General features: G+C 39.7%; 1 protein-coding gene across 1 annotated transcript in view; it reads right to left on the bottom strand.

Annotated features, from left to right (window-relative positions):
- Lrch1 (leucine rich repeats and calponin homology domain containing 1) overlaps window positions 1–26,369 on the bottom strand; it is a 184,604-nt gene that overhangs the window by 92,753 nt on the left and 65,482 nt on the right. The gene's annotated exons all lie outside the window — the stretch shown is intronic.

Here is a 26,369-nt window from a genome sequence, read left to right as displayed (position 1 = left end):
ACTCCTCTATATGCAAGGAACATGTCTCTAAGATAATCTGAAAATGAACACATATCAGACACTAAATATTTCTTCACTGGAATTACTGAGTACCTATCCTGTCCAAGGCTGAGATAAACCAATCATGTGTCTATCAAGAATCAACACTGTGACTAAGGTTGTGGTAGAGCGCTTGCCTAGCACGTGTGAGGCCTTAGGTTCAATTCTCAGCACCACATAAAAATAAATAAAAGTATTGTGCCTAACTACAACTAAAAAATAATTTTTTTTAAAAAAAAGAGCACTATGTCTGCAGCATGCCACCAGGAAAATAGGCGTCCACTAGCCAAGTGTATAAGGATGATCTGCAGAACAAGGTGAACAAACAGTGTGGTTTATAGCATCACCACCCCAACAATAGAACAACGGAAGAGTCCCGAATCCACATCTGGAAATGGTAGATGTCAAGTACCCCAGGGAAAGAACCACCGCTTTTGAAAACAGTAACTCAACAATTAAAGAGCACCTTTTCCTGTCCTGTATTAGGAGGGTCTCAACAATATTAATGAAAGATGTCCAGTAAGTAACAGGGATCATATACTTAAATAACTACATCCTGACTAATAGGGGAAGACACATCAAAAACTTAAACAGGGGCTGGGATTGTGACTTAGCGGTAGAGAGCTCGCCTAGCACATGTGAGGCCAAATAATTATCATTATTTGGGTTCTAGCCTCAGCACTACATAAAAATAAATAAATAAAGATAGTGTGTCTAACTACTACTAAAAAATAAATTTAAAAATTAAAAAAAAAAAACTTAAACAGGTTAATACCACAGATAAAACAAGTCAAAGATCTCCCTTTTCGGATCATCCTTTCATAAACAAATGCACAAATAAACAGAAACAGAACTAAATGGATTCACAGGGGGAAATGTAAAAAACTTTGAAGGAATGATTCTGGTAATATTTAATCTATTCCAAACCATATATAAAAGAAGGAAAGTTTCCAAATTTATATTTAAAAGATGATACTATCATCCAACAAAGAAGGCACACAAAAGGGAAACTGCATTCCAATCTCTCCTTTAAATACTGATATAAATCCTGGATTTAAAAAATTAGCAAATTGGGCTAGGGTTGTGGCTCAGTGGTAGAGCACTTGCCTAGCATGTGTGAGGTACTGGGTTCGATTCTCAGCACTGCCTACAAATAAATAAAGATCCATTAACTACTGAATATTTTTTTAATTAGCAAACAGATTTGAACAGCACATAAAAATATCAATATACTATGAAAAAGTGGACTTCACTCTTGGAATATAAGTATCATATTAAAACAATTCACCATATAAATGGAACAAAAATGAAATAGCATATGATTGTCTCCATGGATACATTTGATAAAGTACTATGTTCATTCTTTCTTTCTTATTAAAATATATTTTATATATCAAAAATTTAATCATTCGCAGCTTTTAAAATTCAATCTCTGGTAATTTTACTGAGCGGTGCATTTATCACCGTGTATAAGTTTTAGAACATTTACATTCAATTGCTTAAAAAAGGAGAACAGTTGGCTATTTCTTTTACACACACTCACACACCTACATAAATGACAGAGATAATGCTTTAAATTACTTTAAATCGTAAAAGACTAGTAATGTTACTGTAAAGTCAAGATAAGACTTCACTACTACTCTTACTACTAATTTGTGTTATCGTTTAAATAGCACTAGTCAAAGACATGAGATGAAGAAAAGAAAGAAAAATCAAAATTGTAATGGAGAATACAGAATTATCATTATTTGCAGATAATATGATTGTTTTCTTGGAAAAATGCAAGAGTACCAAGAGAAAAACCTGTTATAAATGATATAAGAATTTTATAAAGATACACAGGAGAAAATTAATGTGCTGAAACAATAGTCTTTACATACACCAACTAGAACAGAAGTTAATAGCTAAAGGGGCAGAGGTTGTGGCTCGGTGGTAGAGTGCTTGCTTAGGATGTGTGAGGCCCTGGGTTCGATCCTCAGCACCACATATAAATAAATAAAATAAAGGTATTATGTCCACCTCCAACTAAAAAAAATAATAATTTTTTTTAAAAAAGATAATAGCTAGAGGGTAAAATACTTAGAAAATCATAAGAAATGGGCAAAGGTTATATGAATGAAACTTTAATATGCAACTCAAAAGTCAAGCCCACTAAAAAGATACTCCATGTTTTTAAATACGACTAAAAAAAAAGACTCAGCATCAAAAATGTGTCAAGTTCTGTAGCTTAATGTCCTATAGTTGTATGGATGTGCAATTTTTTTAAAAGTAAATTCTTGTGTTGTTAAAATTCTATGTACAAAGTCCCAAATGACTTTAAAAAAATTTTTAAAAAGTAAAAAAAAAATGTGTCAAGTTATCTTTAAATTATGTCTATATAATTTAATGCACTCCTAATTTTAAAAGCATAGATTATTTTCTAATTTGCAGTTATTAGAAAAGTTGATCCTAAACCCACATGGTAAAATCGTGCAAAAATAGTGAGATGTCTCTCTAAAAAGAAGAACACTGAAGGGAATCATCTCTCCTGAACATTAAATACACATGGTAAGGCACTGTGGAAATCTCAATGGTACAAATTACAAAGACAGGAGATGGGTCAAAGATACATATGTCTGGAAATCAGTGATGCAATGAAGGGATAAGATGTGAGTTCAGTAAATAATATGAGAAAACCAGACAGCCATCTGAAACAAACAAAAACAAAAAAGAAAGATTATTGTACACCTCACACAACTTTAATCTCTATTAATCCTAGATGAATCAAATGCTTCACATTGTGAAAAGTGAAGTTATTACAACACATGGGAAACCTGTCAATGATCTTAAGATGGGGAAAGCCTTCCTGTGAATAGCATAAAGCCAGTCTGAAATATTTGACATATAAAAGTGAAAACTTACAGTTTTACAACAAACTTTACCATAAATACAGATGATAATCAAAAATAGGGGAGGGGTGGCAGATGGGAAATCCTTCAATTTATAAACCTAACAAGTTGATCTTTTATAAATGTAAAGACCTGCAACCGTCAATAAGAATAAGACTGGGGAGTAGCTCAGTGATAATAGCATTTGTCTACATGATTGAGGCCCTGGGTTCCATCCCAGCACTGCCCAAAAAAGAAAGAATGAGTCTGAACACAAAATTAAAATAAAATAAAATAAAAAACCACCAGGCTTACAGAAGAGGAAACACAAATGACTCCTAAGCTTAGGGAAAAAAAATATGACAGACCTTAACTGAAATAGAGGAATAGAAATTACAGCTGCATGGGATAGTATTTTTCACCTCTAGGGGACTAAAAAATATTTTTAAAATTGATAAAGACACTGTTTAAAACTTTTAAAATCTAAATTAAAAATTTGAATTAAAAATGTGAGATATTATTTAATTATAAAACAGTGCAGAGGACATGGTGAAAGAGGGATATGGAAATGAAGACAGTTTAGCAATGTCAATCAAAATTACAAATGGAAGGGGTCAAGAGGAAACAGAGGTTAAATCAAAGGTATAAAGTCGCAGGTATATAGGATGAATACGTCTAGAGGTGGACCGTGCCACCTGAGACAACGGTTCATAATACACTGCAAATTAGAAATTTGCTGAGTAGATTTTAGGTAGCCTTACCACACATATCTATGCAAGATGACACATATCTTAATTTACTTGACTCTAGTTCCCATTTCACTATGTACACATTTATCAAAATACTGGTTGTATACCTTAAGTACACAGAATAAGAAATTACAAATGTGCATGCACTTCAACCTAGAAATCTTTTTTTTATCTACAAATATATATATGCAAATAACACATTCTTTTTAGCAGTTTGAAACAGTATAAAATAGAAAGCACTTTAAATATCAGTAGAGGGCTGGTTAAATATTAATATACCATTGATAAATAGCACAAATAACACTGAGGTTAAATCAACCAATACATACTATCAAGAATTCCATTTCACATGATGGAATGTAACCTTAAGCATCAAACTCTATAATGCAACACTAATTCCACACAGGCACTAAAATGAACGAAGCAGCTCTCTATGGGTTTTTATGGATATTTCTACAATTATTTAGCTATAAATTATCACTTCACAGTTATACAAGAGACTGGTAAAAATTGTTGTTTCTAGAGAGAAAATCTCTGGCTGGGAGGACAGGATTGAGGAGGAAGATGACTTCTCACTGTGGATTCGTTTGTACCTTCAGAAACCTGAATGCACTGCTTATCAGATTAAATATATGATATGTAATATATATATATTATTAAAACATATAATCTGCATATGTGTATGTATATATACATATACATATATATATGCATACACACATAATCATATACACATAATCTTTTTTAAACAACAGATCTTCCTATCAACATCCTTATTTTAATTCCCATATTTTTTATTGGTTCATTATAACTGTACATAACGGTGAGCTTTGTTGTTACTTATTCTCAAACTCACGACATAAGACTATAATTTGGCCAATATCATTCCCCAGTATTTCCCTTTTCCCTCCCCTAGTCCCTTTCCTGTACTCTACTGATCTGCCTTGGATTTTCATGAATCTCCCCAACCCACCTTTCTTTTTCTTCTTCCTCTCTAGCTTCCACATATGAGAGAAAATATACAGACCCTTCTGAGTCTGGCTTATTTTGTTTAACATAATGTTCTCAAGTTCCATTTCATTTTCCTGCAAATGACACAATTCCCTTCTTCTTGATGGCTGAATAAAATTCCACATTTTCTTTATCCACAGCATCCCTACTCTTTATCTACATACACGAAAAAAAAATGGTATTTCATTTTAAAAGGGTTAAGGAGACAGAGCAAACTATGTAGTGAATCTCATTAAATTAAAGGAAAAATAGAGCAAACTTTCCTTCACGCATGTTTAGGACCATACCAGAAAAAAGTTCCAGAAATCTCTTAAAATTCTTTCCTAGACCCAGAGATTGTCATGTGCTACAAAGCTGGAAAACTGACCCCCCCCACACACACAAATGTATGTGTTGTTTCCTTCAGGTTCAACGCGAAGAAAATTCCACTCAAGCTCATACAGAAACTACTGCGGCATATAATCTGGTACTGCTATGACTATTTAGAATACAGATTTTATTTGCTCTCCCTCCCTTCTTATCTTCTCTTCCACAGTCTCCAGATATCAGGGGAAAGTTCAGCATTTTCTCCTTCCCAGAATTACTTCCTGGCAGCTTGACTTGCATCCCAGCAGCAGGGGCTGTGCTGAGGGCCAGGCAGAGCCTCTCTAGAGATGGGACTGGTCCTCCTCCCTAAAATTGGGAAGAGGTGGTACATTTGGTAAAACCTTAATTTCCTCCTCATTTTAACTATATCCACTCTCTTAAATTTCTGTTTTTAGATGTGCTATTTTGTATGTACTTTTTCAGGAACCCTTTTTTGAAAGAAGTCAGGCTATGAATTACAAAGAAATAAAGTTATAAGGTGATGGTAGTGGGCATCCGCCATGCCTAGGCCTTTGTCACCCACCAAATGAGCAGATCTCTATCCACCTATCAACCTGGGGTTGTGTCATAGTTTCTACATTAGAGGGAAAGAAACTGCATTACACACTCTATACACAGTCTTTCAATGCCTATATAGAAATAGTTGGCTAGGTCAGTATTGCTGAAGTTAGACAGAGAGGAAAGCTTTCCTTGTGTCTTTGTTGAGGTTAATTAACTAAATGTTGAATTCTTTATGTGTTCATCAACATTTCCTAAGTGTATGGTTTCTACAGAAACGTAAAACCATCACACAGGCCTGTTTTCAAGGAATTTGAACTTTGAAAAGTAAGATGAGACAAACCCAGAATGAACTAGAAGGCAGGATGTCTCTAAATGTGCTTTTTAAAAAGTCCAAATAAAGAGCCAAACATTGGCTGGAAGGGAGATGAAGTATCTGGCAAGGTTCACCAGCAGGCCAGACACCCAAGTACCAGAGGGGGCACTTCATTTAAACCACTGTATGGGCCCATTACCACCACCTATAGACGAAGAAACTGAGGCTCACTTTGGGTTACTTGTCCAAAGCCACATGGGTAACTGAAGTTTGATTTCCTTACACAAAACCACGATTTTTCCATGGAATAATGCCAACAAGACCATGATGAATCCTGTCACTATATTATTGGAAAGATACAGCAATTAAATCTTCACTGCAGGGGACTGGGGATATGGCTCAGTGGTAGAGCATTTTCCTGGAGTGCATGAGGCCCACCAAAAACAAACAAACAAACAAACAAACACCAAAATCTTCACTGCATTTTGATTTGTTCAAAACAACCAAAATAAAAACATGGTCTGTGTATAAGCTCAGAGAGTAAGAAAGTTATAAACATCATATACAAAAAGGAAAGTACTACAAATAATATGTCACTGATGGGCTTAATTCTGGAAGTGACCACACACAGCTTGCTAAGTGGAAACCCTGGCTTGAGCTGCTAACCAGACCAATGTTACGGAAACACTGTTTCACTGAATGGATTTTCAAACATGGCTTGTGTTTTCTACTTGTGTCTGGGTATCATTTAATTCTCAGTTAACCTTGTTACTGGAAGACAGAGTGCAAAAAGAATGGGTATGTTTGTTTTCCTATGCTTTACTTAGGCTACTGTGGAAATCATCCTGTATCTCTGGGAACAGACTAACCCACAGTAGGGAAGAGGCCCAGAAAGGAAGGCAAAGTCAGTCTGGATTAAGATGCTTTGACTCTTGATAATATGGAAGGGATAATCCTATTGCAAATGGTGGTGGTGGGATTACACTGAAATATGTTCAAAATGTTTCTAGTTACCTGAAAACAAGGAAATAAAATAAAGTCTAATGGAAGAAGGGAAAAGGGAAAGGAGGGAAAGACCAGGGAGGGAGAAATGGAAGGAGGTGGGGAAGAAGAAAAGAATTAAATCAATTTAGGACTTAGCTATAATTAAAGACCTGAGCTGGTGGTCAGTTAGTACTGCCCATAGGACATAACTTGGCCTTTGAAAGGCAGATCCCTTTCAAAAGCAAGAGATCCCCAGCAGGGCGTTGCTCTCCTCTAAGGATTACAGACTCATGGAGGTGTAAGCAATGAAGGTTTTCCTACTAGGAAAAGACCGAAAGCATTCAGAGCTCATAGGTAACAGGCAAATGTTAAGAAGGCAAGTGGTATACTTGTCTTGAATGACAGCAAAAACTGGGGTGCGGTGGGGGTCAAGGGTTGTGATAAAACCCAACAGGATATGAGTGACCCAAAAGCAGGCAAGCTTCTAAAAGTTGGAGACAAATATGGGTAAAGAATGTGTTTATTTTTGGTGTGTATTGCTCTAACTCGATTATAAAGATGTAGAACTATCAACGAAACAGCTTAGGAGCTGTTTCCCTAAATAAAATACATGACCAGTGTTTCTCAACCTCATTAGCACACTGGAATCACTTGGAGAGGTTTTTAGAATCCTGAAACCTGGGACTTACAGACAGAAACTTTAGGATGAGATTCCAACCTCAAGATTCCCAATAGGGCAGTTGATTCCCACTCTTCTACAGCAATCGCAGAGGAGGAGAGGACCTGGCCTATGTCAGCTTTCCCCACCTAAACCAGGCCTGAGCAGGTGGCACTCTCCTAGGGACAGGGGGTGCACAGGAGGGGTATACTTGGGACACCAGGAAAATACCTTAGCAGCTATCCTAATTTGAGAAAGGAAACCAGACCCAAATCATTGCTAGAGTCAATTCTTACTCCACCTTCCTTCTCAGATAATTTCTGAGACAATTGGAACAACAACAGTCTAGCCTGGAATGGAATTTTGTGTATTTTGAACTGGCCCTGAGCATAGAAAATTCATTTTATTACTTCCTCATTGGATCCTCACCTGAACCTGGTGAAGCAGGTGTTACTACAATTCCAAACTATGCGCAGACACCAAGGGGCAGAGAACTTGTCTAAGGATGTGGGGAGCCAGCAAGTAACAGAGTCAAGAACTAAACTGCCTCAGTATGACACAAAAGTCCTTCTTGAACTTTTAATGACCAGGCTCTGTAGGACTGTAGTACAGGGAAGATCAGTTGCTCATGTGCTTATAATTTGTAAAAGGAATAAAAGTTAACTGACCCACTTCAGGTGGCTGGTTAGCAGGCATTAAAAACATTCCGTAATTCTGTCCTAAAAGTAAGTGACCTCAGCCCAGGTCCCTGGTATTTTCTCCAGAAAGACAAGCATGTGTGGCTGGTCTCTGTCCTCCACCCAGCCCAAGCTGGGAACTGTCCTTTCTTGCTGGAAGCCCACCCTGGGGTCTAGTGCTGCTGTGGGGAGCCAGGTCCACTGAAGCTCTGTGCAAACACTCCCAGGCAGCAAACCAACCGGAACCCCAAAACCATGCCCTCCCGTGTCCGCTTCTTAATTGAAGCATTCACATGAAAGCTGTACAGCCAGAAATAAAACAATAAGTGTCACCCCTGCCAAAATAAGCTTTGCAAATCCCTAAAATAAAGTAGCCAAGTGAATAAAAATAAGCAGGGTAGGGTAGAAAAACAGTCGGTGGAATCCAGTGCAGTCAGCCCGAGGGGCGGGGGCATGGTGCTGTTTTTGTTTAAAAAAGGAAAGTGGTGCTCCATGAGGAAGGGACAAGACCCCCCACGCTCCTGGAGCAACATCCTGAGTTTCCAGCCACCACAGCCACAATGCACAAGAGCTGACGGACTGGGACAGCTGGGAACTTTGCCCGTTGGTCAGATGAAAAGGCCCAGTCTTGGAAGTCAGTATCATCTCCAGTTCCAGCAACACCAAAGGAGACCATAAACATGTTATGGAAAATTAATTTCAGAATTCAGTAAACCCCCTTATCAGAGAGAGGTACCTCCAAGGTCCCTAGTGGATGCCTGAAACCACGGACAATACCGAGCCCTATGCACACTATGTTTTTTCCTCTACGTGACAAAGTTTAATTCATAAATTAGGCACAGTAAGATAATAACAACCATAACAAATGATAAAATAGAACAACTGTAATAAGATTAATAAAATTATGTAAATGTGATCTCTCTCTCTTGAATGACTCAATACTCAATATAATTAATATTTTTGGACCATGGCTGACCATGGACAATTGCAAACAGCAGATGGGGGGACTACTTATTAGAGCTAACCACGACCTCAATAACTGGGTGAGGTATGTGTCCCTCACATATAAATCTGAAGCCTTGGCTCACCCCGTGTTCGAGACCTGCTGTTCTCTATTACTGAGGAGGGATGCTCCCTGCCTGGGTCTCGCCTGGTTCCTCCAGGAGTCAGGGTCTCTGGAGACAGCCCCTGGGTGGTGGGATAGGCTGGCATCACCTGTCCTCTGTGGACAATTTATAATCCTCTTCACCTAGACAGGCAAGGAAGGGCCTCCAGGAAAACCCCAGCTCTATCTTTCTATCTGTCCTGAACTTCCTCTGCTTTTCAAAGTCCCCAGTGTCACTCCATTCCCCTGGCTTCCCATTCCTCTCTCCACAGTCACGGGACCTAGGCCCATGGTTCAGCACCCAATCACAGGGGCACACATTCAGAAAGGAAGTGGAGTAAGGGAAGGTGGCCCCAGGCAATGGGACAGAGCCCAGGGCTGACTCATCCCCAGCTCCACACACAAAAACCACCCAACAGCGACAGGGTTAAACTGGCAGAAATTAGACATAAGATTTCTAAAAGTTTTGAGTGAATCCAGTTCTTAGACAGCATCTCAAAGGGATCAACAAAGAAATCGTGTCAAACAACAGAGATCTCAGAAGCAATTCCTCAATGTGGGCCAGGAGGTTTTCTCCTGATCACCTACTTAAAATTTCAACATATCTGTTTTAGCCACCCTACTCTTTCTATGGTTTCTTTTTTTTTTTTCTTGGTTTTTAGAAACTGATTTACTTATGTATTGTGATTGTTAATTTTATCTCTTCCCTTACTTAAATATAAGTTCCATGAGGGTTAGGATCTTGGATATGAAGAGCTCATGGATACAAAGAGCTTAAAATTTGTTAAGTGGATTCAAAGACAGATATGGCCGGAAAATTTGGGGGTTAGACGGCTTGAGTTCAAATCCTGGTCCCACCACATAGCAAGGTAGACCAGGAAATAATGATTTAACTTCCCTTTGCCTTGGGGTTTTCGCCTGTAGTATGAGGGTAATAATAGTACTGAGTTATTGAAAGGATTAGATGAGATGATACATAAAAGCCCTCAGAGTGGTGGAGGGAAGCATTCTGGGAACAACCTAGCAATCTGTTAGCTATTATTAGGTTCCACGAGACATCAAGAAATAAGGTTTGAGCTGGAGAGGAGCTTAAAATTTAAGCACGCAAAGCATATTCCATATGCAAAAACAAATGAGTCATGCTACTGTACAATGAATGAAAAATCTGTGAAGGTTTCCCTTTCCACTAAATTAGCACTCCACATTTTTATCTAGCTCCATCCTTGATCAACATATCCATTTGCTCACTCACCAAAGAGCCAACCACACGTGCTTGATATATCTGCATCTCACATACCAAAGTTGTGGCTTCAGTTCTAACAATCTCACAAGGCAGAAAGGAAGACAGGAATGGAATTCTAGAGAGAAGTGGGGGCACAGGTTACTGCAATGGGGTTCCCAAGGTGCAGAGGTGCCCCAAGGCTGGCAGGCAGGTACATCACAGTTTGGAGCTTGGTTGGGGACAGGGTACCCCAGCAAAGCAAACTAAGGGCAGCTGCTCAGCATATGGGAAGGGCTAGAGATTTAGAGTCCTCTAGGGTGCAAGGGAGAGAACAAGTCTCTGGAACTTTCCATTTTGAGTCCCTTCCCTATATCACATGATGAAATATTTGACGTCTAACAAATACTTTGCTGCTTCATTAAGCTGAGCAGCTGATAATAGCATTTCACTAGCAGTTCCTAGACAGTCTCTGCCATAGAGTAACTGGAAAAAGACCCATTCCTAGTGATTAAGGGATCCCACAAATGCTTCGAGGTGAGTCATTGGGAGAATGCAAAGAATGTGAGTCCCAAGGACACTAAGGAACACTGACCTCCTATACATGCAAACTTAAACATTGTCCGAGTGGATTTTTGTCATAGAGGGAAAGGCAGAGAAGCTGGCTCTGTGGACTCAGGACTGAACCTTACTATCAAGGATGAAACCAGGCACCACTGTGAGTAGATGATTATATAAAATGTCAACATTCTCAACAATAAAAGACATGTAAATTTACTGGAGGAGGAAAAAAAGCCCTTTATAAGAAAATGACCAAACCATAAAGTTTTCCCAGGACCTTTACCTTGGTTGGGAGCTTCTAAAATCAACTATACTGACACACAGTCTCTTAAGCTTCAATTTATTACATAACCCCGATTTTCTTTTACTATAAACTTTTAAAGTAGCAAATAAACCAAGTACAGTTAGTGGGGAGGCTGAGGCTGGAGGATCCATTGAGACCAGGAGTTCAAAGCCAGGCTGGGTAACATAGGGAGACTTGTTCCCCCCAAAAGAAAATAATAAAAATTAAAAAGCAAATAAAAACAAGAGGAAAGTTAATCCTACCCCTCAAAGGTAGAGAGAACATAAAGCTTTTATGGTTTATAAAAAAATTCACATATATTATTGATTTGCCTTTTAGAGGCAAATCAAACTTTATATTTCATTAAAATGTACTATAAATAATCTTCAGTATGAAATGATCATCAAAGGTAAAACGACAGCCCCTCTAAGAGATTGTAATTTAATACAGAAATGTGTTAGTACATTTTTAGAGGATTCCAAAAGAAATGAATCTTCCCTTCCATGAGAACTAAATTATAGATCCACTAGCCAGATAGCCTGTTGCTCAAATTACCAAACTTCAGGAATGGGTCCTGTTAAACTAAAGTAGAGTGAAAGTGACAACATCATTTTGAAGTAGAATTCATGCATAATTTAGAATTTATACCATAGGGTGTTAATTACGTTAGTAAGTTTAATCTCAAATGAGGCCAATGATTCATGCCAGTTTCATATATGTTCCTTAAAGAAGTCAAAGAAAGAATTATGACCATAAATTTTACCAAAAAAAAAAAAAAAAAAACCCCTCAAAGATATTACCAGTGATATTTTTAAGTACATTGAAAGTTACATAGTTAAGCTTAATATCCCATTAGAAAACAAATTTTAACATATGTTTATTTGAAAATCCACAGCAATTTTCTTGTATATAATCAAAGTATAATTTTTATTGTTAATGACATTTTATAAGTATGAAAAGGTTCAGCACAGCCTAGATTTACATGTTCTTTTATTGTTGAAAATTATAATTTTATTTATATGTCCTTGGAAAACAGACATTATTTGTGGGAATTTTAAATTCAGTTTTGTTATTATTTGGATGAAATGAGAACTTAAAATTTCAATTTAAGTCTTTGGTTTTAAAAGAAGGAAATGAGCAATTCATGATGCTTTCCTGTACTGTAAAGGTGTCTTCTTTAATAGGGTCACTTGACAAATATTTATTGTACACCTACTAAATGCCAGGAGAGCTAATCGCACTGAAAATTTGGCCTTTCATGGCCATTAGTGGCTTTTGAGCAGGGCCTGACTCCTTTCCAAGTCTCTCACTAGAGCAAGGACAGGAGAAAGGAGACCAGAGGGAGGCTGCTGCCATCATCCAGCTAAGAGAAGGTGGGCGGACAGCAGAAGTGACAAGAAGTGATCAGACTCAGGCTGCCTCTTTTGAAGATGGAGCTAACTGAATTTGCCGACTAGATGCAGTTTGACAGAAAAAGAGCAGACAACTGACTCTAGGCTTTGGCCTCAGGAATGAGAGGAATGGATTTTCCATCCTCAGATTGGAAGCCTGTGAACAGATACAAGAGGCAGGTCAAGGGTCATTTTGGAGCCACTTACATAGAGATACCCATCAGGCAGGGAGGCGGGCAGGGCCAGAGCTGGGGGAACAAATGTTGGGAGCTGTCTGAATACAAATGGCATGTAAAGACATGAACTGCCAAGATCACCAAGGGATTGAGTGAAGACCTGGACCTAGGGCCAAGCATGCCCTGGGACACTCCAACACACAGAGGAGGGAAACTGACAAGCAGGAGTGGTCTATGAGGAAGGAGTGGATCCACTGTGCCCAGTGCCCCTGCTGGGCCAATAAACCAGAATCAGAGAAGAGAAGCCTGCATTCCGACAAGTGAAAGTCACAGGTGACCTTGAGAAGAACAGTGAAAGGGAAAGTAGGAGCAAAAGCCTGAGTGAAGTGGATTCAAGAGAGAATGGAAGGAATGGTCCAACTCCTAGAGAAGAGGGTGGGGTGCTGCTTGCCAGGGGCTGGGAGGAGGGCGCACAGGGAACTTTGTGTTGAATGAGTAAAACAGTTTCAGTTTTGCAAGATGAAAGAAAACTAAAGAGGTCAAAGAAAAGTCATCACCTGTTAAGTCTGTTCAGCAAGACTTCATAGGTACTGGAGGGAGGCTCACAGCAGCTAGGCGGCACCCTCTCAAGCTTTCTCACCCCTGGAAAAGCCACCAGCATATTCTCTCCACTTGCTTATCACTTATTGATATCTTCTGTGAGGCATATACCATACTAGACAGCATATATACAGACGAGTGAGAGTCAAGTAACTCAGAGTCGGACTGGGGAGGCAGACAAGTAAACAAAAGAATATGTGCAATGATTAGAACTACATTTTATCAGCATGGTGAGATCTCTACTGCAAAGATTGGGAAAGGCTTCAAAAGGCAGGGACTGGTAGGCTGAGTCTCTGGTCAAGCATCTGGGCAGACAGGACAATTGATTCCAGATTGACGGGCCTGACCTGGATAGAATGGAGGGATGGGGTAGCTATTTGAGGAACTGCTACCAGCATGTGGCTGAGGCCTATGGTTCTGATGTTGAGCCGGAGCCATGGAGACTGCTTGCTGTTAAAGACAGCAGCCACAAAACTCCAAGGGGAAGTAAGGCACCAGGAGTGAGGCGAAGGCGGTTGATATGGAAAGGAAGAAAGAACAGGGAGACAGGAGACATTTGTGAGGTGGATCTGGCAGAGTTTAGTGATCAATTAAACATGGAAAGTGAAAATAAAGAGACAGAGCTCAGGGCATCCAGGAGTTCCTGGTGCGGCGAATGCCCAGAAGTATGCTACTTGCTAAAAGAAAGGAAATAACTTTGAGAGTGATGGGGGGGGGGGAGTCATCAGGAGGTTAGTTTCTTTTTTCTCTTTTCTTTTGGTACTGGTGATTGAACCCAGGGGCACTTAACTACTGAGCCACATGCCCAGCCCTTTTTTGCATTCTATTTAGAGACAGGGTCTCATTGAGTTGCTTAGGGCCTCACTAAATGGCTGAGGCTGGCTTTGAACTTGTGATCCTCCTGCTTCAGCCTCCCAAGCCACTAGATTTCAGGCATGTGCCCCTGTACCCGGCAGGAGGTTAGTTTCTGAATCAAAAGAGGTTAAGACATCCATTGGCCACCAAGCACGCTGGCCCCTGAATGGTGGGTCTGAGACCCATGAAAAATAGCTTGGCTAAAATATAAGCTTGGAAGATATCAGCATCTAAATGAAGAATGTGAAGTCACACTGGAAAAATGTGGAAAATGAGTAGAAAATGAGCTAGAACGAACCTCCCAGCAGCTGCTGCCATGAGGACAATCCACTCTCTTCCCATCACAACTTCTCTAAGTGGGAGGGCTTGGTGAGTCCTGGAATTCACACCTCCTAACCAGTGTTATCTCCACCATAGCACTCTGACCCACATTTATGACTCAGTTCAATAACAACGGTGGTGTTACACTGACACCCTGACCAGGTGTGTGTAATTCACTGACAAAATTTAATTGCTACACCGGCACTCACTTTAGGAAACAAACATGCTCTAAGCATTAGAAATAAGAATTCATTCAGTTATAATTAGGGTCACTATCAATTCCCCAAACAAGAAAAATACTGCAGGCTAAATCTTTAGCCAAAGCAACTGAGAAGTTAGACTTCTTCCAGAAATACTTCCTTGGACAATTTTTTTTTCTTAGCCCAAAAATATGAAACAAAGGATGAACTGTCTACAAAGTGCCTGGTTTTCCAATTTTTAAAGTTCACGTTTAGCTAGGGCAGTGCTGATAAGAAAGGCATTTTTGTGATGGTGACTGAATATAGTATATTCCATTGTGGGAACATGAATTTTAAGGCTAGAAATAGTTCATTTATTTCACATGATTCCTGCCTTCTTTTTTTACAAGTCCACTTGGAAGCATCTTGGTGAATTAAAAAGTAGTAAGAATGCTGATTATAAAATGGAAATGTTTCACATTATTTATTTACCAAAAACCATAGTAGAAACAATTTATTGAAACAATTTAAGTGGATATATTTAACTGGTGTATTATTTTTAAACATACTATTTCTCAAAGATTTAATGCTTATTCTCTTAAGACTTCTCTGTTCTCCCCTCATTTTGTTCACGCAATTTACTCATTTAGAATTCATGAATAACAAATAATTGCTCACATTTTCTTAAAACAAGAGGTTTTCTCAAAAGCTCTGAAAAGCAGTACTGTTGGTGGAAAACATTCGGGTGCTACCCCCTTCAAGTCTTTTGCATTACGCTTTAAATTTGAAGACCAAGAGTTTTTATCTTTTCATTGTTAATTGCTCTACAAACAATGTGAAATTCAAATCTGTTAAAAACTCTGTTTCTTCCCCTGAAGTTCAAGCTGCATATTAGTCCTGGGTCAAAGTGGATGCAAAAATGAGGCAAAACTGCCCAACTTTTGCAATGAAAGTTCTCTAGATCTTCCCCCATGATTTAGTGGGTAATAATCACCACCACATATGCATATGCATGGGGAATACATAGGACACCAGGCTAACTAGAAAACGGGGGCTTGCTGGTACTATATACAGGCCACTGCCACTATTGAGCACTTTCTATGTCATAAGTACACCAAGTGTTTTCTATTAGTAATCTCATAAAAACTTGCTGGGCACAGTGGTGCATGCCTAAGACCCCAGTGACTCAAGAGGCTGATGCAGGAGTATCCCAAGTTGAAGGCCAGCCTCAGCAACTTAGGAAGACCTTGTTTCATTATTACCAAAACCAAAAATAAACAAAATAAACAGAGCTGGGGATATGGCTCAGTGGTTAAGCACCCCTGGGTTCAATCCCTGGTACCAAAAATATAAAGGATAAACAAAAAACATTACTGGGCATGTTATTCCCACTTGCAGAAAAGAAATCAAGACACGGGAAGGTAAAATAATTTGATCTCCAACACACAGCCAACTCACAGGCTAAAAAGCTGTGAATATACTTAATGCCACTGAATTGTACACCTAAATGCAAATGGCTAAAGTGAAAATTTTTTTCCACATTTTTATTGGTGCATTATGGTTGTACATACTGATGGGATTTGTTGTTACATATTCATACGTACCCACAATAAGACAAAATAATTTAGCCAATACCACTCCTGTACACTTCCCTCCCTCTCTCTTTACCTTCAACAACTGGTTTCTTTCCTTTACTGGTCTCCCTTTGATATTTAGGAAATCCACTCCTGTCTTTGTCTTTCTTTTTCTCTCTAGCTTCCGCATATGAGAGAAAACATAGGACCCTTAACCTTCTGAGTCTGATTTATTTTGATTAACAAGATGATTTCTAGTTCCATTCATTTTGGAAATTTTCTTTATGGCTGAATAAAACTCCATTGTGTATATATACCACATTTTCTTTATCTATTCATCCACTGATGGACACCTACACTGGTTCCACAGTTTAGGTATTGTGAATGGTGTTGCTATCATCATGGGTATGCATGTATAATGTGAAAAATTGTATGTGATCATTTATCACTATAAAAATCATTTTTAAAAAGAAAAGATGGCTAGATACAAACTTTATTGTTCATACCAAAATAAATTCCAAATAGATTAAAAGATTAACAGCAAAGAGAACATAAAATCACTTTGGGATTTTTAAAAAAGGCAGAAAATCTGGGATTTGACCCAAGCAATCTAGCTTCAGAGTCCATGCTACATACTAATGGTCTTCCACAAATTGCTAATTTATGGGTAAAAGCTACCCAAAATGTTATTATATACCCCACCTCATTATCATCAAATTAAGTTTCATCATAACTCAGTGTTTCATGGCTTGCTGGAAATTATGGAACGCAGCAGGCATGTCTGGTAGCTGAATATGTGGGGGCAAAACCCCAAGCCAAGGTAGAAAGCCGCCCAGCAAGTCCAAAGCATGGCGTCTTGTTTGCTCACCGTGGAGAGTCAGTCTCAACCAGAGTGAGACTAATGCACCAAGTGCACTCGAGAACCTACTTTTGGAGCCTGCAGTTGAGGGAGAAATGTTTGCTATGGAAAGGACGCAGAAAATAATCACACTCGTGTTTTAAGAAACCACATGCATACAGCAGAGAACAAACAAAATTACAGTTTTCCAAAATACCTCAGAGTTGAAAGCTTGCAAAAAGCCTCAAATCTTTCCTACGCATCTAAAATAGAATTTTGAGAGAAGAAGGAGGGGCAAAGCTATCATGAGGTCTCCCTGTGGCCTTCAGACAGATGGATTCCCAGACCTAGGGAGCATTTTCATACCAGGAGACAGGAGGAGGGGGAAGTGGAATGGCGGAGTAGAATGGGGAGGGGGAGACTGCAGAAAATTAGAGAAAACCAGATCTACCCAAAGCTTGAACTTAGAATGAAGACAGTGAAAATGCTTTCATATATGGTTGCCCATCTGGTGGATTTTACCATCTTTCATATATTAAATTTACTACTGCTTTATCACCATTGTTCTGGATATCAGCTTAGCTGCACTGTACAGAGGAAGGAAGGTAAGTCAAAATGCAGCTCTCACCATGCATTCAAAACTTCAATGCTGGGCTGGGGATGTGGCTCAGGCGGTAGCGCGCTCGCGTGGCATGCGTGGGGCGCTGGGTTGGATCCTCAGCACCACATACAAATAAAATAAAGATGTTGTGTCCATTGAAAACTAATATATATTCCTCTTTAACAACAAAACACCTCAATGCTGAGTGTAATTTCCATCAAACTGTGCAGTCCTGCCTGTCCCAGTCCCAATTTCTTAATGCACACAAAAGCTTGGCAGACAATTGAAAAAGAAAGAGTACTGACTGCTTAGTAGCACTCTTACCAAACTGTGGAACTTCAGAGATGAAGTAAATGCCCCTTAGATTCTTATACAACTGGTCAACGCTACTACAAGAAAAAGTGATCTACAGACTCAGATCCCTGCTTCACAAAAGCCTTAAGTCCACCCTCGCTAAATCTAAATAATCAATATCATTCTTGGATAACTTTGCTAAGGGAGTGGTAATAATGAATAGTGATAACCTTTCAACAACTTTGGAAGCTAGGACCATAAGGAGAAACTCCATTTTTATAACTTATAATCAACAGCCATTGATAGGAAAAAACAATATTGCTGTATCAACCACTGACTATGGCCCCAGGGACCCAAACCCTGAATAAGCTCTCCAACTTTCCATATGGCCATTATCATCAATTTTCAATGAGCGCTCATTGAGCGAATGGCAAGAATAAGACACACACACACACACACACACACAGCAGTCAGTTGCCCTGTGTCCCAGGAATGAGATCTACTGATATTGTTATTATTATCCTTAAAAGCCCAAAGGTATATCTCTGTATGTTTCCTTGTCCAGAATTCCTCCAAAAGCTCACTCTCCTTCTCTTTCTCTAACCCTGGGCTTTCTTTAAAAATTCACTGGATCACCACCCCCTTGGGGAAAGCTCTGTTTCATCAACAAAAGAGATATCTGCTTTTCTTAACTCATTTTTGTAGGGTGGACCACATGAAGGCTCTTACCCATATAGCCCTGAGACCAAGTGTGCCTGATAAAGCAGAAAACCGAGTTCCTTGAGGGAAGTGATGTGGGACACCCATTCAAGCCTGCATTGCTGGCTCCTAATTTGTATATCTGCTGCCATTTCTCCCCATTTCTCAGTCTTCACCGCTGGTTCACATGGACTCACCGAGGCACAGGCCATTCCCCAGCCCACCTGGCAGTAGTACCACAGAGCCTTCTGCAAAGTCTAGGGCTCCACTGAGCCCCCCATGTTGGAACCCAGGATGGGGGCAGACTCCTGAGGACAGAACCAAAAGGCTCCAGTCAACAGCCCACCCACCACTTCATTAGCTGCTCACCAGCAGCCAAAGACATCATTCTTATTTATTTTTACTTGTGCTGGTCACACGAAGTGACACAAAGTATCTTTTCATTGAACTAGTATAGAAAGGTTTAAAATTGAAGTAACAGGTGAGACTAAGAAATAAAGGGCAGAAATGGGCTGCAAACCCTCGGTTTCTATTGGTGGTTTTATCCCTTGGGGAAAGGTGCCTCCCCCTCCTCACCTGCCTCCCATAGAGGAATTCTATCCTGTTGCCTCATTTGTTCTTAAAATCACTCATTTTGCCCCTGGGACTTTCTGTAACTTTGCCCTTGGGCTTTTGCAAATGTTTCCCACAGCTTACCAGGAACCTGGTATTAAAGTTCTTGGGAAAGGCCCTCTGAAATATCTTTATTTCTTTTCTGGAGTTCAGGGAGATTTAGCAGGCTGCCATCAAATTCAGAATGAATAATACATACAAAATAATCTTTTAAACTTACAAGATGGATAACCCAATGGGCACTCTGGTGCTCTTTGGCAGCAGGAGCAGAGCTAAATGTCATCTATGCAGCTCCAGGACATGTTTCCATGATGTGAATTAGACCGGCAAAGGACTGATGGTGACATAGTGCAGGAGTCACCCAGGTTCATCTGTGATTCTTCTCACATATTACTTTTTTTTTTTGGCTGTTATTTATTTTTTAATTTTTTCAATTTGTTTTAATTAGTTATACATGACAATAGAATGTATTTGTGTACTTTGATATATCATACATGGATGAGGTATAATTTCTCATTTTTCTAATGGTACATGTTGCTTTTGTACCTCGAGGTAACAGCAACTGGATGCAAAGCTCACAGTGAAGCTGACCAGAGAACTGTGCATGGCACCAGGTTCCACCCAGGCCTGTTCCTCTTATAGGCTGAGCCTGCTGGGCACTGTGCCCCCTGCACAACCCTCTGCATGATTTCCACAGATCTTTGTGCTTTTCACTCCTAACACTCACCATATATATATCCTTTCTTACATTCCCATCTATCAAGCAACCTGAACATTTCTTAATAAAAGTCATATTTACCAAAATGTGTCTGTATATAGAGGGATTTAAAGTGTCCTGAACTGTGCTACTGTTTCTACTATGGTTTTGACTGTCTTGTTAGTGTTCTGGTTGCAAAGCAGCATAAATTTAGACAGGTTGTCCCCACCCTATAATACTCATTAAGTCATGTCATTGTGAATATGATTTTGCAGAACCCTGAGTTTCAGGTATATGAACATTGCGGTTATAGCACAGACACTGTAATGGTAATACAGGTCAGGAAAACTACCGAAAAAGAAAAAAGAATGTGGATGACTCAAGGATATTACATGGGTCCAAAGCTTATGAATAAAAAGGAAAACCTAGAAAGAGGGACCTATATTTAGCCCTAGAAAATATGCAGTTGTTGTAAGTGATCAACAACCAAGAACCATGTCTAGCCAGGAACAGTACTGGCAGGCTCCAGTGGAAAAGCAGCTTGGACACAGCATCCTTCTAGGTCTTTGATTCAGGAGTGTGTGTGTGTGTGTGTACATGCTAGAGTAAGGTGGACCAGGGTTGAAAGGAAGAGAGAGAAAAGGAGAGAAAGACTGGGGAAAGACAGGCAGATATAATGATATAAAAGAGCACTAAATGAACTCTTCCTCTAATAAGCACAGGGATTTGCATAATTTATTTAACTTCTCTGGGCCTCAATTTTATTCCTGCCAAATAAAAAGCTTTAGCCATATCTAAAATTCTATAATACTAAGCGAGAGAGTTGGAGGCAAAACCCCTCTTGGTGCGACCTTAATTCCCAGGAGGACAAGTGACTTAGCTTGCATCACCTCTATATCACAAATACTATTGGTCACCAGTCACAGAAGCTCATCAAGCCCACATTACAACCATCAAATTTTTACATACTCATATCCTCTCAAACTGGTCAACTGGTTAAATTGGATCTTTCTAATTGGTCTATGAGATCATATTATTTCTTCTCTTTCCAAAAAGCACCTTTACAAGTAAATGGCAGAACCAAAATGCAAATTTAACCCTAACAAACTCAAAGCTGTTTCCATTCACCATGCTGTCTGAATAAAAGTCACAAGAGGCATTTGAAAATACCCATAAACATTAATTTGAGAAGCCTTCATCAAGAAATTAAAGGAAAACACTGCCTGGTGTTTATCTCACTTATAATGAAAACAGGATGTCCGGATATTATGGTCACTTGCTTTTTCTTTTCTTTTTTTTTTTTTGCTTTTCTGTTTTTTATTTTCATTTTTGCATAAACCCACAGATGGGGGATGGTTAATAAAGACAAAAGTAAACATGGCTATTTATTTGATACATTAACAGATGTTCTCCTTCCTCTATGGTCCTTAATTTAAAATTAGAAAGGCAATATATACTCTCAACACAAATTTTATTATTGCTCTCCATGCCATACCCACAGTGCCTAATAGTGTAACAAAATCAGAACTGTGCCTTAGAACAAGGTGTTGTAACTCATCTTGCCACACAAAAAGGTCTAAAATTCATCTAATGAAAAAATCACATCTAGTATTACAAATTGTGCACACATATGACATTATCATGGTTTCCATGCTTAAAATTTAATTAACAAGAAGCTAATCAATACACAACAGAAGTGGTCTCCCTTCACAACCCTTTAAATTACACACAACATTATTGAATATAAAACCTATGTTAAGCATGGTGGAAGATATAAAATGATGAAAACTTATTAAAATATCACTTTCCAAGTTCACAGCCTATTTCTCAGCTGCAATTTAACTCAACTCAACCCATATTTTAAAAAAGGATCACTCTGTGCCAAGTGTTATCCGGTGAGCACTTTAAAATAACAGAGCTCAATTGCGACTGCCTTTAGGATGCATGTCATTGGATGACCCAATTTGCAACATGCCAAACCCCTTGTTATCCTTCAGAAACGAAATCTCCCATCTACTACATAGTTATCACCCATCTTTCCATCTATCCATTATTCACTCAATAAATACTTTCTATGCCTATATTGGGCCGCAGGGATTTCCATACAGAAAGTCACTCTTCCTGTTCTCAATTTTCTAATCCAGTAAGGAAAGTGACTTGAGAAACCAAAATAACTGTAGTAGCATGCTGATTTAAAAATGTCTTCCACTATACCCAAGTCATGGTAGCATTACTCACAGTAGCCAAAAGGTGGAAGCAGCCCAAGTGTTCATCAGTGAAAGAATGGATAAACAAAATGTGATAAATACATACTAATGGAACATTATACAGGAAATTTTGACACAAGCTACAGCGTGGATGAACTTGAAAGACTTGGGCTAACTGAAATAAACCAGTTAGAGAAAGACAAATACTGTAGGAGGCCAGTTTTAAGAGGCACCTAGAATACAGAGAGTGATTAGTCCCATTCATAGAATGCCTGTGACCAGGGCTGGGGGAGGAGAGAAAGGGGAGCTATTATTGTTTAATAGGCACAGAGTTTCAATCTGTAAGAAGAAAAGATTTCTGGAAATGGGTATCATCGGAGAGGACTGCACATCAGTGTGGCGCTACTTCCTGCCACTGAATTGGACACAAGATTAAGATGATGAATTTATATTACACGAGCATTTTGCCACAATTAACAGAACAACTGGGAGGAGGGATCCATATTTCCCATGTTCTTTCCCACTACTCCTATCAGGAAGTGACCTCTCTGTTCTGCCCACACCAAATGTGAACAGGCCTTTGTGACCACCTCAATGATTATAATGCAGTGAAATAATGGTGTGACTTCCAAGACGAGGTAGGTTCTGCCCAATTCTCCTGGAACACTCCCTTCAGGAGCCTTCCTCCACCATGTAAGAAGTCCCGAGACTACCACCTGGAGAGGCCAGGGGAGAAAACACTGAAGGAGATTCTCAGGGGTCCCAGCTATGGACTCTTCCAGGTCCCAGCCTCAGATGTGTGAGCAAAGAAAGCTTGGGGTTGAATTCAGCTCCAGCCACCCTCTGACTGCTCCGGCAGGAGACACTCTAAGCCACAACTCCCTAGCTGAGCCCAGCCAAGCCCCAGGTTCACTAATAAAATAAACTATTGTTATTGTTTGTCTTTGTTCAGGCCCCATGACAAACGTACATAGATGAGGTGGCTCAACCAAAGGTCATTTCTCACAGTTCTGGATCCTGGGGAGTCCAAGATCAAGGTACCAGAGAATTTAGTCCAGTGAGGATCTGCTTTCTAACTCACAACTCTAATCTTCAACTCTAATCCTCTCCCCATGTCCCTGTGAGGCAGAAGGGACTCCTCTGGTGCCTGTGCCTTATAATCACATTCATGGGGGCTCAGAGATTTTAACGTGTGAATTTGGGGACTATATGCCATTCAGTCTATAGCACTGGCCTAGGCTACTGTTTGGGGGTGACAATAGCTGTGTGGAACACAGAGAGACACTCATTAGAGGAGGTTAGACTAGAATACTCCTCCAACCGGGGCTGAGAGAGTCAGGGAACACTGAAACACTTCAGCTCAACTGCAAAATGCCGACAGGATGTCACTAAGCATTCAGGCAAAGGAGAGGGCTGGGAATTCAAAAAAATAAAAGGGTACAGTTGCAAATGTTGGTAAGGAGGCATGGTTCCAATGTGTGCTAGAATAGAAATGAGGGCTAAGACAGCATGAACAGACAGTCCAGGGTTTCTATGAGTATGACTCAGAGGCTGTGGGCTAGTGAAGGTTTCTGTTTATTTTCTTTTATTTATTTATTTATTATTTTAGTACTGGGGATTGAACCCAGGGGGCACTCTATCGCTGAGCTACATCCTCAGCCTTTTTTTAAAATTTCATGTATTTTGTTGAGACAGGATCTCACTAAGTTGTCCAAGGTGACCTTGAACTTGTGATTCTCCTTAGTCTCCCAGTTGCTGGGATTATAGGTCTCTACCCACCATGTCCAGCCACTGAAGGATTTTAAGTGAGAAAGGAACAAAAAAAACTTCATTGGTAGGAAGATTAACTGATCAGAATGAATCTGCCTAACAAAATTCTGCTCTACAGGGCTACTGTAACAAGGGTTCTTTTAAGTGCATCTTGAAAGAGTCATTAACATATTTGGAGTTGGTAGATTAAGCCACCATGGTATTAATAATGTCATTTTCCCCCTTCATCTTTCTAAAACCAACTGCATTACCAACACGAACAGCTGAATTCTATCTTTGCAAGGAGACACTCCCCCTGACACACCTGCCCAAGCTTCCACCTGTCCCAGGACCTTCTCACAACGGAAAACCCATTGATTCCCTAAAAGACTTTTCACCTCTGTGGATTCCCTAAAATCCTCAGCAAACTCAAACCACCATTTTAAAAGCATTCATGTCCCTTTCACCAAGGAAAAGTGAAAGAGTTTTAACTGAAAATACAGAATGATCAGTTGCAATAGCCCAAATCTTAAAGAGCTGGGATGGGTTAGAAAATGCAAGAGATGGAGAAACTCTCAAAGCACCATCATTCCAAAACTAAGTGGGTCCTGGCCAGCTGTCAAAGTGCTTTCCTTAATGCATGGAACATCTCCATTCTCCAACTCCAGGCCAGTCAAGTCAAACAGCCAAGAACAAAATGAAAGCAGGTAGCTCTTACAAAGGAGGGCACTATTGTGTCCACAAACCTTATAATCTTTTATCAATTCAGTCTTGAAGAAAGTTGATGGCAAGCTAAAAACAAAGACTGGGTTGCATAAATTATTCTCTGAGTCAAGAAAAGTGGGTGGGGTAGCAGTGGCAGGAAGAAGGATCAACTTAGCACAATCACTAATGGAAGATGACAGCCTAAACACATCCCTGGAGGAAAAGGTTGACTTTGAACATGAAGAAAAAAAGACCTGCCAAGGATGACTATATGTTTATAAAGGAAACTAAAGATTGGATGCTTGGATGCTTTGCCTTACTGGTACTGAAAAGCTAACATTTGATAGACATTTTATTTAAGACTCTTAAACTAATCCCATTTGTGGCTTTTCTCATCCTGCAGAATGCTTGCCTTCTCCCCATCACTATCCTTATATTAAATACTTGCCTTCCAACACTACCACCTTTTTGCCAGAGCCCCTACTCAGTGTGCACATTCTAATAACCACAAGCATTATCTTTCACCAAGATTGTGCATTATTATCACCATTAATAAGAAATTGCTCCCAAGATGAGGCAGGACTGCATTAAACACAGCAGATGATCGGTCCCCAGCTCACACGGAATCTGCAGCCTTCCACCAGCTGCTTACAGTGGAAGTATAATCTAAAAGCTCAGTCTGAAACCACTTGCCCAATTACAGTGGATGCAAATGACAGACCGGCATCTTTTAACTACACTAAAAGCTTCCAGCCCTGCTTACTCTGGGACACGTGCCAGTGGGATCAGCTATTACACCGTAGGTCTCTCTCCAAGTGCTGTTCTCCCAAAAGGCTTCAGCTCACGGAGCAGTATGACACAACAAAGCTGCTATACTGACATTACTGAAGGCAAACTTCTTAGAAAAGCAGTAGCAAAGGTAGAAAGTTCTGAATAGAAATGCCAGCTTCATCCCAATATTTCCAAATGCTGGAAAATGCTGCAGGTGGTCATGTTCAAATTAGAAGGTGATCTTCTGAGCATAAATTAACTGCAGTGCATATACTTGCAAAAAAAATGCTAGAATTCCTATTTCCCATTCATCTTACAGGTTCTTTGGTTCTTGGACAGCTTCTCTTGGGTTTATGTGAGTGGTACTCATCAGACTACATATTCTAGGACTACACTTTCAAGGTGGCAGGAAAAGAGTGAGGAAGCTCTACCAATACTGGAAATACAATCCACTTTCAAGCATTCTGCAAGTTGATGCCTGCTGCTAAAGACAATGTCAGGATTTGCACTGATTTTTAATGAGCTTCTGCCAGCAAACCTCTTGCAGATGCTTGTCGGTTAGCAAAGATGCAAATCACACCCACCCAAGCTGAAGTGAATTAAAATCTACTTAATAGCCAAGACAGTACAGCAGTAGATTACATTTTATGCCCTTTGTAGGGCTCCAGTGTCACTCACCAAGTTAATCACATACTCTATTAACCAGGCAGGGGGTTAGCCAACTGGAATTCAACCAACACAGAAGACCCAGGATAACTTGCAGGGGT

The sequence above is a fragment of the Marmota flaviventris genome, chromosome 4 (genome assembly GCF_047511675.1).
Source record: "Marmota flaviventris isolate mMarFla1 chromosome 4, mMarFla1.hap1, whole genome shotgun sequence".
Lineage (NCBI taxonomy): Eukaryota > Metazoa > Chordata > Mammalia > Rodentia > Sciuridae > Marmota > Marmota flaviventris.
The sequence above is the reverse complement of the archived record's forward strand: the minus strand, read 5'-3'. Positions and strand labels throughout refer to the sequence as shown.